Source organism: Adiantum capillus-veneris, chromosome 8, assembly GCF_014529385.1.
Source record: "Adiantum capillus-veneris isolate H3 chromosome 8, ASM1452938v2, whole genome shotgun sequence".
Lineage (NCBI taxonomy): Eukaryota > Viridiplantae > Streptophyta > Polypodiopsida > Polypodiales > Pteridaceae > Adiantum > Adiantum capillus-veneris.
The window spans coordinates 82,407,748-82,420,019 of NC_140938.1; the positions used below are offsets into that span (position 1 = coordinate 82,407,748).

Genomic DNA, 12,272 nt, shown 5'->3' on the forward strand with positions numbered 1-12,272 from the left:
CTAGCAGGGTATGAGAGTAGATTGAGAGGAAAAAGAAGTATCTTACGAGAAAGAAGTACATCTCCTCACATAATCACTCATATTAGCATAGCTTAGCTTAGTAATTAGCTTGGTAGAGAAGATGAGCATGCATTGAAGCTTGGCTCTTGGTTGGATTTGCATCCACATGCCAAGAGAGTGTTGATGTAGGCTTCTATCTCACAAGCTTGGAGTAGGTGATGAGCTCTCCATTAAAGCTTGGGAGGAGATAGAGTATTTTCCCTTCACACATGGTCAAGTGTGAGAGTGTGTGTGTCAATGCCAAGCAAAAATCAGCCCCCTCTCTCTCTTGGGCGAGCCCTAGCTGCTAAGTTAGTCTGGCTTTTGCCTCATTGGACCTCCCCAGGTCAAGCCAATAGGGATTAAGCAGCATAAGTGATAGCCTTCTGACATGTGTCCCCCTTTCCCCTTTTGTGAGAGCTTTAGATAATTAAATAATTAAACTAAACTCTCATTGGACCCCTTTGCCTCCTGGCCAATAGGAATCAGGCAAGCCATGGGGCTCCTGAATGCTCATTGGACCCCTTGGGAGACTGCCCAATAGTCTTCTAGGACACTTAATTCTTATTGGTTTCTTTTATTAAATGTTTTTAAATTAATTAAACTAGATTTACTCTAGCCTAATTCTCATTGGTCCACTTCAAGGGTCTTCCAATAGGAATTGGGCATACCTTGTGGGCATCTGGCCTAGGGAGCTGACATGTGTCCCTCATTCCCTTTGTGTAAAGGGAGCCTGTGTGTGTGTGTGTGTGTGGCTTTCTCTCTCATCCCCTAGCTTTGGGGCTCGCCCCCTCCCATGTAGGGATGTAGAAAGACTTTTTGGGCACACACTAAGCATCCAATTTTCCCTAAGGTTGACCTTTGGACACAACCTTTGAATTTTGGAACCTTAGCATTTTGGAAGTCTTAATGGGCTGAACCTTAGGGTCTTTTTAGCCCGTTGTTTCACATGGCTCTTTTGCAGATGGCCCCCCCTTTGGATCCCTATTTTCCCTCCTTTGGATCCCTACTGTGGCCGGTCTGCTAACTTAACCAATATTCTAGCTTTTTCTCCCTTGGCACTTCCCCACATTAAATGATCAGTTTAATATGAGAAAATCATTTAGGAGAATTAGATATTGATTATTATGACAATCTATAGGTCCCAAGGGACAAGCAAAGAAGTCAGAAGAGCGAGATCCACCACGACCTAGGAGAGTCTTGCAATGTTGGAATTGCGGAGAGTCTGGACATGGGATGTATAATTGTCCTTGGCCCCGTGGGGAGCCAGGGAGACCTAACTTAAATTACCCAGTGATGAATGCAGGTGAAGGAACTAGTCAACAACCACGGCTTCTACAAAGGCCAAATGGAGCAAGACCACCTCCACGAGGAGTGGAAGGAGTTCCACCTTTGCCAGACCCAAATGTGGATGTGGTAGAGGTGACAAATTCCAATGAGGTGGACATGGAAGCAAATGGCATTAAGCGCCGTGGAAAAGGTAAGGAGAAAGAAGAGGTCACGCCACAAAGTGATCATGGACGAGAAAAGAAGGCAAAGGAGACCAAGGAAACCAAGAGGACTCGACGTCGTATCAACCTCCAAGACTTCCCTCTTAGACATGGTATGACTCCGTACAACTTGTTGGAAGACATGAGAGGTAAGGGTCTTGATATCTCATGGCCTCAATTTCTTGCGTTATGTCCACAAGTTAGGAGGGATTTAACAAGGGCAGTTAGCACTAGGAGAAAGGTAAAAGAGAGCGTGCCTGTTGTAAAAATTGCACAAGCTGAAATGAATGAGGATATTACACATGTGCTAGATTGTTACATCAAAGGGAGATTGGTTAGGAAAGGTCTAGTGGATGGGGGTGCACAAATTTGCATCATGACAGAGGGACTCATGCAAAGACTAGGCATGCACATCCATGAGACACCTAAAATCAAAGTCAAGATGGCAAACAATAGCAAGGCTAGGTGTGTAGGCATTTGTAAAAATGTCTTTATAGAGGCCTTTGGCATTAAGAAGGTGGTGGATTTTTTTGTTATGTCGACCAAGGGAAGTGGTTATCCATTTATCCTAGGAAGACCATGGCTAATGAAAATGCGAGCTTTGCAGAATTGGGAGAGTGGAAAATTAATTTGCAGGAATGACAATCATAAGAAGGTTGTCTTTGACATAAAGGAGCAACGCCAAGAGGAGCGACGGAAGAAGATTGGACCGAAACACTTCAAAAGAAGAAAGTAGCGGCAGCATTACTGAAGAGGAGTCTTCCATCAAAGTCATGGGAGTAAGGTTTAAGCCAACCAACCAAGAGAACTCTTGTCAAGGTTTGGAGGAGGTAGGTTCCCAAGAGAACCAAAATGTGGTAGATGAAGGAATGTTAGAAGGTATGTTGTCTACAACACTTACAAAGGATGAAAGATAGGAGTTCAAAGGTGTGTTAAGGAAACTTCCTGAGCTTTTTGCTAAAGACTACACCAGCGTGTGTGGAGTAGATGATGTTCAACACAAGATCGAGCTAAAGCCAAAGGCCAAACCTAAAGCCCAAAAGCTACAAAGTCTAGGAGTCATCAAGGAGCAGGCTTTACTTAAGGAGGTAAGAAAGCTTCTAGTAGCAAGTTTTATTTATCCAGTGGAGAATTCGGAGTGGGTCTCTCCCGTTGTTGTCACTCCCAAGAAGAACGGCAAGTGGAGGGTGTGTGTGGATTACCGTCCACTAAATGAGGCAACAAAAAGAGATCACTTTCCCCTCCCATTTCAGGATGAGATACTAAATGAGGTAGCTGGTCATGAGAAGTACACTGTATGTGATGGCTACTCAGGTTAATTTCAAATAGGTATTGCATTGGAGGATCAATTGAAAACCACCTTCATCACTCCTTGGGGTTGTTATGCTTTTAGAGTCATGCCATTTGGCTTGACAAATGCTCCTGTAACCTTCCAACACTTCATGAACATGGGTTTCAAGCATTCTTTGGAAAGTCAATTAGGGTGTTCATTGATAATTTCTGCATTTATAGCTCAAAATCATTGCATCTACAAAGGGTAGAAGAAGGATTGAAGAAGCTTTATGACATGGGAGGTCAACTCAACCCGGACAAGTGCCACATAGGTGAGGATGAAGTGATCTTTCTCGGTCACAAGGTTTCCTATAAAGGCATTGAGGTGGATCCTTCAAAGGAAAAGGCTCTTATTGAGCTCCCATCACCCAAGAATCTCAAAGGGGTTATATCATTCATTCAAAAGGTGAAGTATATGTCACGCTTCATTCACTTAGCCTCAGAGTTACTTCATCCTTTGCAAAAGTTGACACAAAAAGTCGAGTTTGTTTGGTCTGATGAGCTTGAAGAATATTTTTGTAACATCAAACTCATTCTGTCAGAGCTACCAACACTCATGCCTCCTTGTTGAGAGTACACATTCTTTGCTAGCTCTAGTGTTGGGAAAGAAACAATTGGTGTTGTTTTCCTAAAACAAGATCCCCACAGTACCAGGATGCAACCCATCTACTTTGCTAGTAGGGTCATGAATGCTTTGGAGAGAGGCTACACGGAGGTAGAACTCATGATGCTTTCTCTCATGTTTGCAGTGAAAGTTTAGATCCTACTTGCTACCAAAACCTTTTGTAATTGTCACTGCAGAAAATTTGTTCCCTTGGATGTCATCTCAAATGAATCTTAGTACTAGGATCTCCAAGTGGATTATGGAGTTGCAAGAGTTTCAATACTCTTTCAGGGTAGAAGATAGTGTGCATGCACAATTGGCAAGGATTCTCATTTATAGGATACATGAGAAGGAAATTAAGGTGCGTGAAGTAAAAACCCTACCATTGCCACCACCTAAAAGTATTCCTAATGCTTTTACCTTGTTCTTTGATGGAGCTTTTCGATGAGTCACAAGAAAAGTAGGTGGAGGGCTACTGTTATTCAACCTAAGTGGAGAAGTGGTTGCATGAAGCATGAGTGTGACAAGAAGCCACACAATGAAAATCCTGTCAAGGGACCAGATATCATAGAGGACTCAAAAGCACTCTCTTTACGAAAGATGCTTTATGATGGTACATGAATATACCATCATCCTGGGGGAGGGCTAATGATAGTCCTTTTTTGGCTCTCCGTAATTGCCATAGTGAGTTACCTTACCCTACCAAAATCACATAAACATTGTGGCTATTCTTACTTTTTTATTGTACATAGGCGTGTGTGAGTTAGGGGGCTTTTCCCATATCTTCTTAAAATCCTCAACTAGCTAGTCGCTGGGCTAGTTGAGCCAAAAAAATAAAAAAAATAAAAAAAATATTATGGCTCATTTGTGTGTATATATTTCATTGTACATAGAGCCTAAATATAGGGAATTTTCATAATTATTTTGGTATTTATTTAAATATTTCTACCTATGTGTGCGTTATTTTTCTATGTATGCTATGTACATTGACTCACCATTACCATAATCTTTCTTACCTATGTATTCTATAAAAAATCATTCCATGTAAGCTTTTCTTATTTTTGGTGTGAATACACTCCAAGGAAAAACCTCAAAAATACCTTTCACCATCAGGTCATTGCCTTTCACTAAATTCCTATTTCCTAGAGGTATTTTTTCTTATCTCTTGTAAATAAATATACTTCAATATAAAAAAATGAGGGTCCCCTTATTTGATTCCTTATATTTTCATATATCTCTTTTTTCCATTTTATATTTATATATAGCTGACACTATTCTAAATTCCATAAATTGTTTATATATACTAGCCTGTTTTTTTCCATCATATCCATACATTATATTTGTGCATAATCCACAACCATGCACATTTTCAAACCCCTAAGAATCAATTAGGTCATGCTCTAATGCAAAGAGGGGCTCACCTTTAGAGCCATATGCAAATTCAACAAAAGGGGAGCCATTGAAGACTTTTTTGTGAAGAAAAATAGGTTTTTTGGTGGGATTTTTTATATCCATCTCCACTCCAAATTTGAAGCAGTGGTCAAAAGAGAAATGTGGACCAAGAGCCGAATAATCACCTCAAAACTTTTGGTGATTTTTGGAGCAACCACCGGTGAGCTAGGACTTTTTGAGTGGACCCCAGTCTGCCCACTTTTCTCACAAGTAGCCCATAGTCTTCTCTCACCTCTTTCCACACTTCCACACACACACACACTCATTCCTCTCAATCCCTCACTCAAACCTGCGCCTTTCATGGTTTCTCTCACCTTCTTCACCATCAACCTCCCCTCTTACTCCCATAGCTCTCATATGAGCTCTCCATGTACATACACCATCTTTATGCCTCTCTCTATTACTTCAAAAGTACAATTCCATCTTACCGCTTCTCTATATACATAAAATTCAGCATGTAAACCATGCTTAACCTCTGCAAATTAAGAGATCTCATCAACCGAATTGCCATTTTCATCACGATAATCAACCTTGGCGGCGGTGGTGTAAAGAAGAGAAGACGAAGAAGAAGATCGATAGTCATTTTGAGAACCTACACAAGTAAGTCAAAAACTTCTTCAAGCTTCACCATCACAAGGATTTCCTCACTTCATTCAACCATCCACCCCATTCTACCCATTGTAAATATATCATTAACTTTCTAGTGATTACTAAGACTAACCACTAATATACTAACACAAAATAGCCATTGACCTAACCATAAAAGACACCTCACCTCAAGACATGTGCATAGTAACTCTCTCTCTCTCTCTCTCTCTCTCTCTCTCTCTCTCTCTCTCTCTCTCTCCTTCCTTAAAACTCTACTTTCACCTTATCTACCATCAATAATGCTCTCTTTTCAGAAAGAGAGCCCACATCCATGACTCAAGCAGACAAAGAAGGCCCACAATGTTTTGATATTAAAAAAAAATCATAATCCTGATTTGTTAGCTTGTAAATTAGCATTTTCAGTAATCTTAATGAGGAATCTCCAACCTATAAATAAGCCCCTCTCCTTCTTGTAAAACAACATGCAATATCTCACACAACACCCCAACACTCTATGCGTGAGGAGAGACTTAGGCGTAGCAACCACTTTGTGAGCTTCACTCTTGGTGTGAGAGACGCTTTCAAGCTACACATTGCAAGTGAGAGAGTGTGAGTTCAAAATCTCAAAACCACTATTTTTTATGTTCCTCCATCATCAATAAATTGAGGTTTGGTGTATCAAAGGCGTGATTCGACGTTCAAATCTTCGTCCTTCCACTTATGCAGTATGGTTTACTGAATTCAAAGTGACTTGTGTATTTTGAGTTTCTATCGTTTGGTCTTGTTTTAGAAAGTGTTTTAGTGTGTTTTTCATTGCCAATTTTGTGTCCATTGTAAGAGGGTATTGTGGTGAGAGGTCTCCCACACCCTAAGACAGTGTGAGTGTGTTGGCAATGTTTAGCATTCACTAAGCATTGAGTTAGTTCTGTACAAGATCTATGATAGCATCATAATGAACCATCTTCATTTGCAAGTCACAAATAAGGTATTTGCGCAAGATCCATTCCTCTCTGTCTTCCCTTTTCTCTAGCTCTCTCTGGTCCATTTTGTGTGTGTCTTGGTGTGAGGTTGCTTGTGTGTGTTTTGTGGCGCATCTTCTTGGTTGTAACAAAATCTCTCTTGCGTCCTAGTTCGCATACCATAACTAGGTGGTGCCCCTATCTTGTTTGGATTTGGTTGTGGGTTTGTTGTTTTGTTGTGCTTGTGGTTGCCCTAGCCCCAATTGAGCAGCACGAGAGCCTTGAGGGGTGTTTAGAGGTCGCCTCTCTTGTTGCCCGCCCCGCACCACCTCAGTGGTACTTTGTTTTGTGGGATGTATAAGCTCAAGGTATACAACAAATGTGTGGAAGATTCAACATTCATAGTTTTGGATTATTCAAAGGCTATTTCAAATGCAATATTTTGGCATGCTCAGTTTGGTCATTTGAATTTTTGCCAACTTTTTGCGTTCTTAGAAATATGATATGGTTGCTTCATTGCCCCTTCTTGAGACACCATTGAAGCATGTAGGTGAAGATTGTATTTTGGGAAAAATTTAGTGCTCTAATTTTTCAAAGGATGGTTCTATGTAGCTTACTTGAAAATTGTGGCTTGTACACATTGATGTTTGTGGTCAAATGCACCCCCTATCTTTTGGGATCAATCATTTGTACTTTGTGACTTACACTGATGATCTAGGCATGCATGGATGTAAGTGTCTAAGGCAAAGTTCAAAGTTTATGTACTTCACACAATCTTTTCTTGTGGATCAAAATGTAACGAATTGTAGTGTGGTCGCCCTTCGCTTTGATCGAGGGGGAGTGGTATATGTCTAAAGATTTCAATGCATGTTTGGCTAGTCATGGGATAAAACACTAATGTACAATTCCATATACCCCTCAACAAGATGACATTACAGAGAGGAAAAACATGTCATTTATGGGGATGGCACAATGTATGGTCAAAAGCCACGCTTTGCCAAATGCATTTTGGCTTGAGGCTATCATGTGTGTTCATTTGTACTAAAGAGGTGTCCCACTAAAGCATTGCAATCTATCTCTCCTTATGAGTCTTGGCATGGCAAGAGGCCATCCATTGGTCATTTGTGTGTATTTGGTTTCTTTTAGTGCCTATGCAACAACACTGGAGTTCGATGATAAGATTGTGAAATGTATTTTTGTTGGTTACGGTCTATAAACCAAAGGTTACAAGCTGTATCATCTAAAAAAGAAGCATATCTTGATTAGTCAAGATATTGTTTTTGTAGAAGATGCAGTTCATCCCGTGTTAGCATGTACCACGGAGATATATACAAGTTCACTGAATGCATATGATACATTGTTGCCTTTGTTCAATAGTGGGAGTATGAATGTAATTCCTAATGAGCCACATAAGTTGCTTATGCAGGTGTCAAATGATGATACAGATCTGCCATTTTTTTAGCATTTTTTGCTCCAAATTTACAAGATGTAATTCATGAGGATATGGTAGAAAATGAATAGGCTAGAGATATGCCAAGATGAGGATTTGGTTTAAAATGAACAGGCTAGAGGTATGCCACGATGGTTGGTGCAAAACTTGCATTGTTGTGACGCTCTACTTCTCCAAGGGGAAAAGAAGAGAGCCAGTGCTTGAGAAAGATGTGTCTCAGCTTAGACTTCATCCATCTAGATAGTCACTTGAGAGGAGATTAAAAAGGTAGATTTTTGTTTTAATTCTGCGAGAAATAGTGTAAGTTATGCTTGAGTATTGGCTTAAAGGGATTTTTGGATGATTGAGATAAAGGATTTTCCAAAACATTGCTTGGTCATTAAGGCTATAAGATTTGGGCACCCCATAGGTCTTGTGATGCATTAAATTGTGGGCATTAGCCATTCATGATGACCTCCTTGGCCACTTGAGTATTGGCTTAAAGGGATTTTTTAAAGATTGAGATAAAGGATTTTCCAAAACACTGCTTGGTCATTAAGGCTATAAGATTTGGGCACCCCATAGGGCTTGTGATGCATTAAATTGTGGGCATTAGCATTAAATTGTGGGTATTAGCTATTCATGATGACCTCCTTGGCCGCTTGATGATGGTTTTATCCATCAAGATCTCTCGTGCGCTCAATTATGCTTGGCTTGTGAGCAATTGAGAAAAGGAGAATTTGGAAGAAGGTTTTGTTTTGTTTTTTTTTTTTTTGGTGGGGGGGGGGGGGGGGGGGAGAGACTTGGAGCTTCTCGCACAAGAAGCCACACACACACACACTCGTTCATCTAGCTAGAACTACCTCGACTTGCATGCCTACCATCACTGCTTACCTCATCCTATAAGCCTTGCTTTTGCCTATATAATCACCTTGTATCGAGTTCATTTTCTTAATTCATTTCTACCTCATTTGCATATATTGTCTTTTTAATTGATTGAGTTGTTATTAGCATTACATTATGGTTAGCACCCATGAATGCTACTGATACCCCATTCACCTTAACCCTAACCTCATCATGTGGTATTAGAGACTCACGATGGATTATCATCATGCCTTAGCCCAATTCACATCCTAGGAACTCTATCACTTTATGCTAGATCAAGCGGTCCTCTCTTTGCACTTGATTGATTCATACTTTATATGCATTTGCATTTAGGAAAATAAGATTTGGGTTATTAATGCTTAGGCACATACCTAGAAGGTGCCATTGCCCTTCCTTAAAATCCAAAGTAATGAGGAACTAGATATAGGTGATAGCTCTTCTTGGTTTAGGCAAAAAAGGGATCATGTGGTCTTTTTAATACCAAAGGACGTGAGATCTAAAGGCTCCCAAGCATCTTAGGGAAATTTATGAAGTCAATGTTGCTAAATGTGGCCATGGCAGCTGAACCTCTCATCAAATAAATGGGTCTTCCCTCATATGGCATTCTACTCCTGAGCCTTGCCTCTAATGCTTGTGGTCCTATAAACCAAGGTAAGCATTGAGAAATGCTTCAAGCTGAAGCTTCTTAGCGAAGCCCCTTAGTTTCTCAAGCTCTTTCACATGGCGCACTTAGTTGCATAACCAACCTCAGCTTCTCCATGAATTCTTCCACTACACAACACCCATCTAGGGTCGCCCCATCAAGGAGGAGAAGCACACGAGGTTGCACCCTCAACTCCACAAAGAGCCACCATTTTGCCATCCTCTCAAGCTTGTTCTCTATGGTCAAAGGCATAACATTAATCGATTCCTCTTTTAATCAATTTTCCTTTTAAGTTTTCAATTTCATATTCAAATCCTCATTAAAAGGCTACACAGAATCAAAATTCTCTTATGTAATTTACTTTGACTATTACTTGAGCATTGCTCAGGAGGGAGCATCATTACCTATCTCTTGTAGGCCATTGTCATACCTCTACATCTTTTTGTGTGCCCCACATTGTAAAAGGTTAAACAGCTCCTAAAGAACCTTTTTTCTTTGGTAAGATCACCCAAGTCTATAATGGGCAAAGAGTCTCCAACAAAGGCCGATGGCTAAGGTTTTAATCCTTGGCATGCCAAGGTAAAGGGGTATCTCATGAAAAAGAATTTGTAGGGAATAGTGAATCCACTAGTTGAGAATGAGAGGGGGCCACTGTGGGAACATTCATCCACATCATCCATCCATGTCATCACATGAGATGTCAAACGGCTTGAATCCCCATGAATCACATGAACCTTATAAACTTGTAACAACTTGCCATCATGTGTATATAACTTTCTTGCTTTATCTCTCTCACTCACTCTCTCTGTGAGATCTCTCCTTCTCTTCTCTACATGGTATCATCGCGATTCCAAGAAACCCTTTTTTGTGAGAAGCCCACCCATGTAACCTCCTACACATTCCCTACTGCTATGGGCGAAGAACCTAGTCATGGTTCTTCTGGAAGCCCTCTAGCAAGCCTACCAAGCCCTCAACAGAGCCTCTTCTCCTACGCGGTGGCACCCTGTCTCCCATGCGAGCCCTTGCGCAGCCTCTTGATGTTGCTGCCTGCGATGGGGCCCTTTTCTCCAACCACCCTGTTGTAGTGAACAAACCCACCCAAGCACAACCTGCTATAGGCGTAGCCAACCCGGACACACCCTTGCATGCTCTCACTCAGTTTCTTGGCTCTGAAGCTGAGGGTGCCTCTACCTCCATTGAGGACCCTCTCTCAAATCACCAAGAAAATGAAATCCACCCAAGCTCGGCCTGCCGCCTACAGGCGATGCCAAACTGGTTGACTTGGTTGCACTCGAAGCCAACACTGCCATCATGGAGGCATTTCTTGCTTCAGTAGAAGAGCATTGCTCAGCAGTCGACAATGGTGCTGCAACCCTTGTCGACGACCATGTTGTCCTCCCTGACGCCTCAGAAGACGAAGGTGTTGCTGCTGAAAACAATGATGTTTTGGCAAAAATCCTGCGGGCGGATGGCAGCCACCCAAAGCACCCGAACCTATTGATGCAGCCTCAGTTGCTGCCGTCATTGCTGCAATCCATGCGGCCAATGCCGCTACTATCTCTGTTGTAGTGGATGATGGTGATGCTGCCCCAACAGTTGCCACAGATGGCGATGTGCACGTTTGTGCCCCGACACCTCGCAAACAATGTTGGCGCCCTTCCTGCCAACTTGGCTGAGTGAGTGGTCCAACCACCCATGGTACGGTGTGCAACTGCAGACCCTGCACACTTACCCTGCCCTTGTCATGCTACTAAAATCAGCGGCACGGTTCAATCCAACCAAACTGAGCCAACTGAAGCCCTCTATGGAGAATGTCCCACTACTCATCCCGGCTCTATTGGCAGCACACCAAAGGAACCACTAGCTGAGTGCATTGCTGCCTTGCTTGATAGCACCCTCACTTCACCTCCAGGAGGTACCTATTCGGTGCCAGTGGAGTTCCCCCTATCTGCTACTCATGCATCAACACCACCTGCAGAGTCGCCTTCACGGGCTAACCTCTCCCTTCCATCAAGGAGAAGCACCTCTTGGCCACCGTTCCTCTGCACTTACTGCAAAGGATGCTTACACAAATGTGGCTCCAAGCCCAAACCCTTGAGTGCCATCAATCCTTGCAGTCGAGACGACAATCTAGAAACAAACAACACCTTGCCAAGGATTTCATAAAATCCAAGCTCTGGCCTCTCCTTGAAGCTACTGAGAATACCTCTTCAAATCCATTTTTCAAGCTGGATTTACTTGGTGCTTACATTGAGACATCCCTTCCTCCTGAGTGCCCCTTCCACTCTTTATCTACTAAGCATCCACTTGCTAGTTCACTATCTGGTGTTGATTGGTTTCCCAGCACACATGCAATGCAATAGTTCGGTCATCATTCACCCCTCATCTCTAACTATGCTACAAACGAAAGTCGTGGCGCCCTGCAAATACATAAAATATATCATAAAATATAATATCTAACTTTACCAAATGATTTTCTTATATTAAATTGATCATTTAATGTGGGAGAATAAACGGGAACGAGAGTTAGAATAGAGACATGTGCTTCTAGACCTATCTCAATACGGGACCAAAAGGTGATATGGTTGCATCTCAATAGGGGTCCAAAAGGAGATAGTCTATCAAAGAGCAATGTGAAATAAGTGCTTCTAAACTTACCTTAGCAAGGGACCAAGAGGAAAGATGGTTACATCTAAGGGTCTAAAAGGAGGTAGTCTTTCAAAGAGCAATGTGTATCTAATGGAGCTTAAAAGACCTTAGGGTTAGCTTCATTAAAGACCTCCAATGGTTAGTGTTAAAAGTCCTTTGACCTTAAGCAAGCTAGGGCTGAGCTTGAGGTGGGAACCTAACC

General features: G+C 41.8%; 1 pseudogene; it reads left to right on the plus strand.

Moving 5' to 3' along the window:
* Positions 1–10,732: 10,732 nt before the first annotated feature.
* On the plus strand, positions 10,733–11,101 carry LOC147452455 (uncharacterized; annotated as a pseudogene).
* The last annotated feature ends 1,171 nt before the right edge of the window (positions 11,102–12,272 follow it).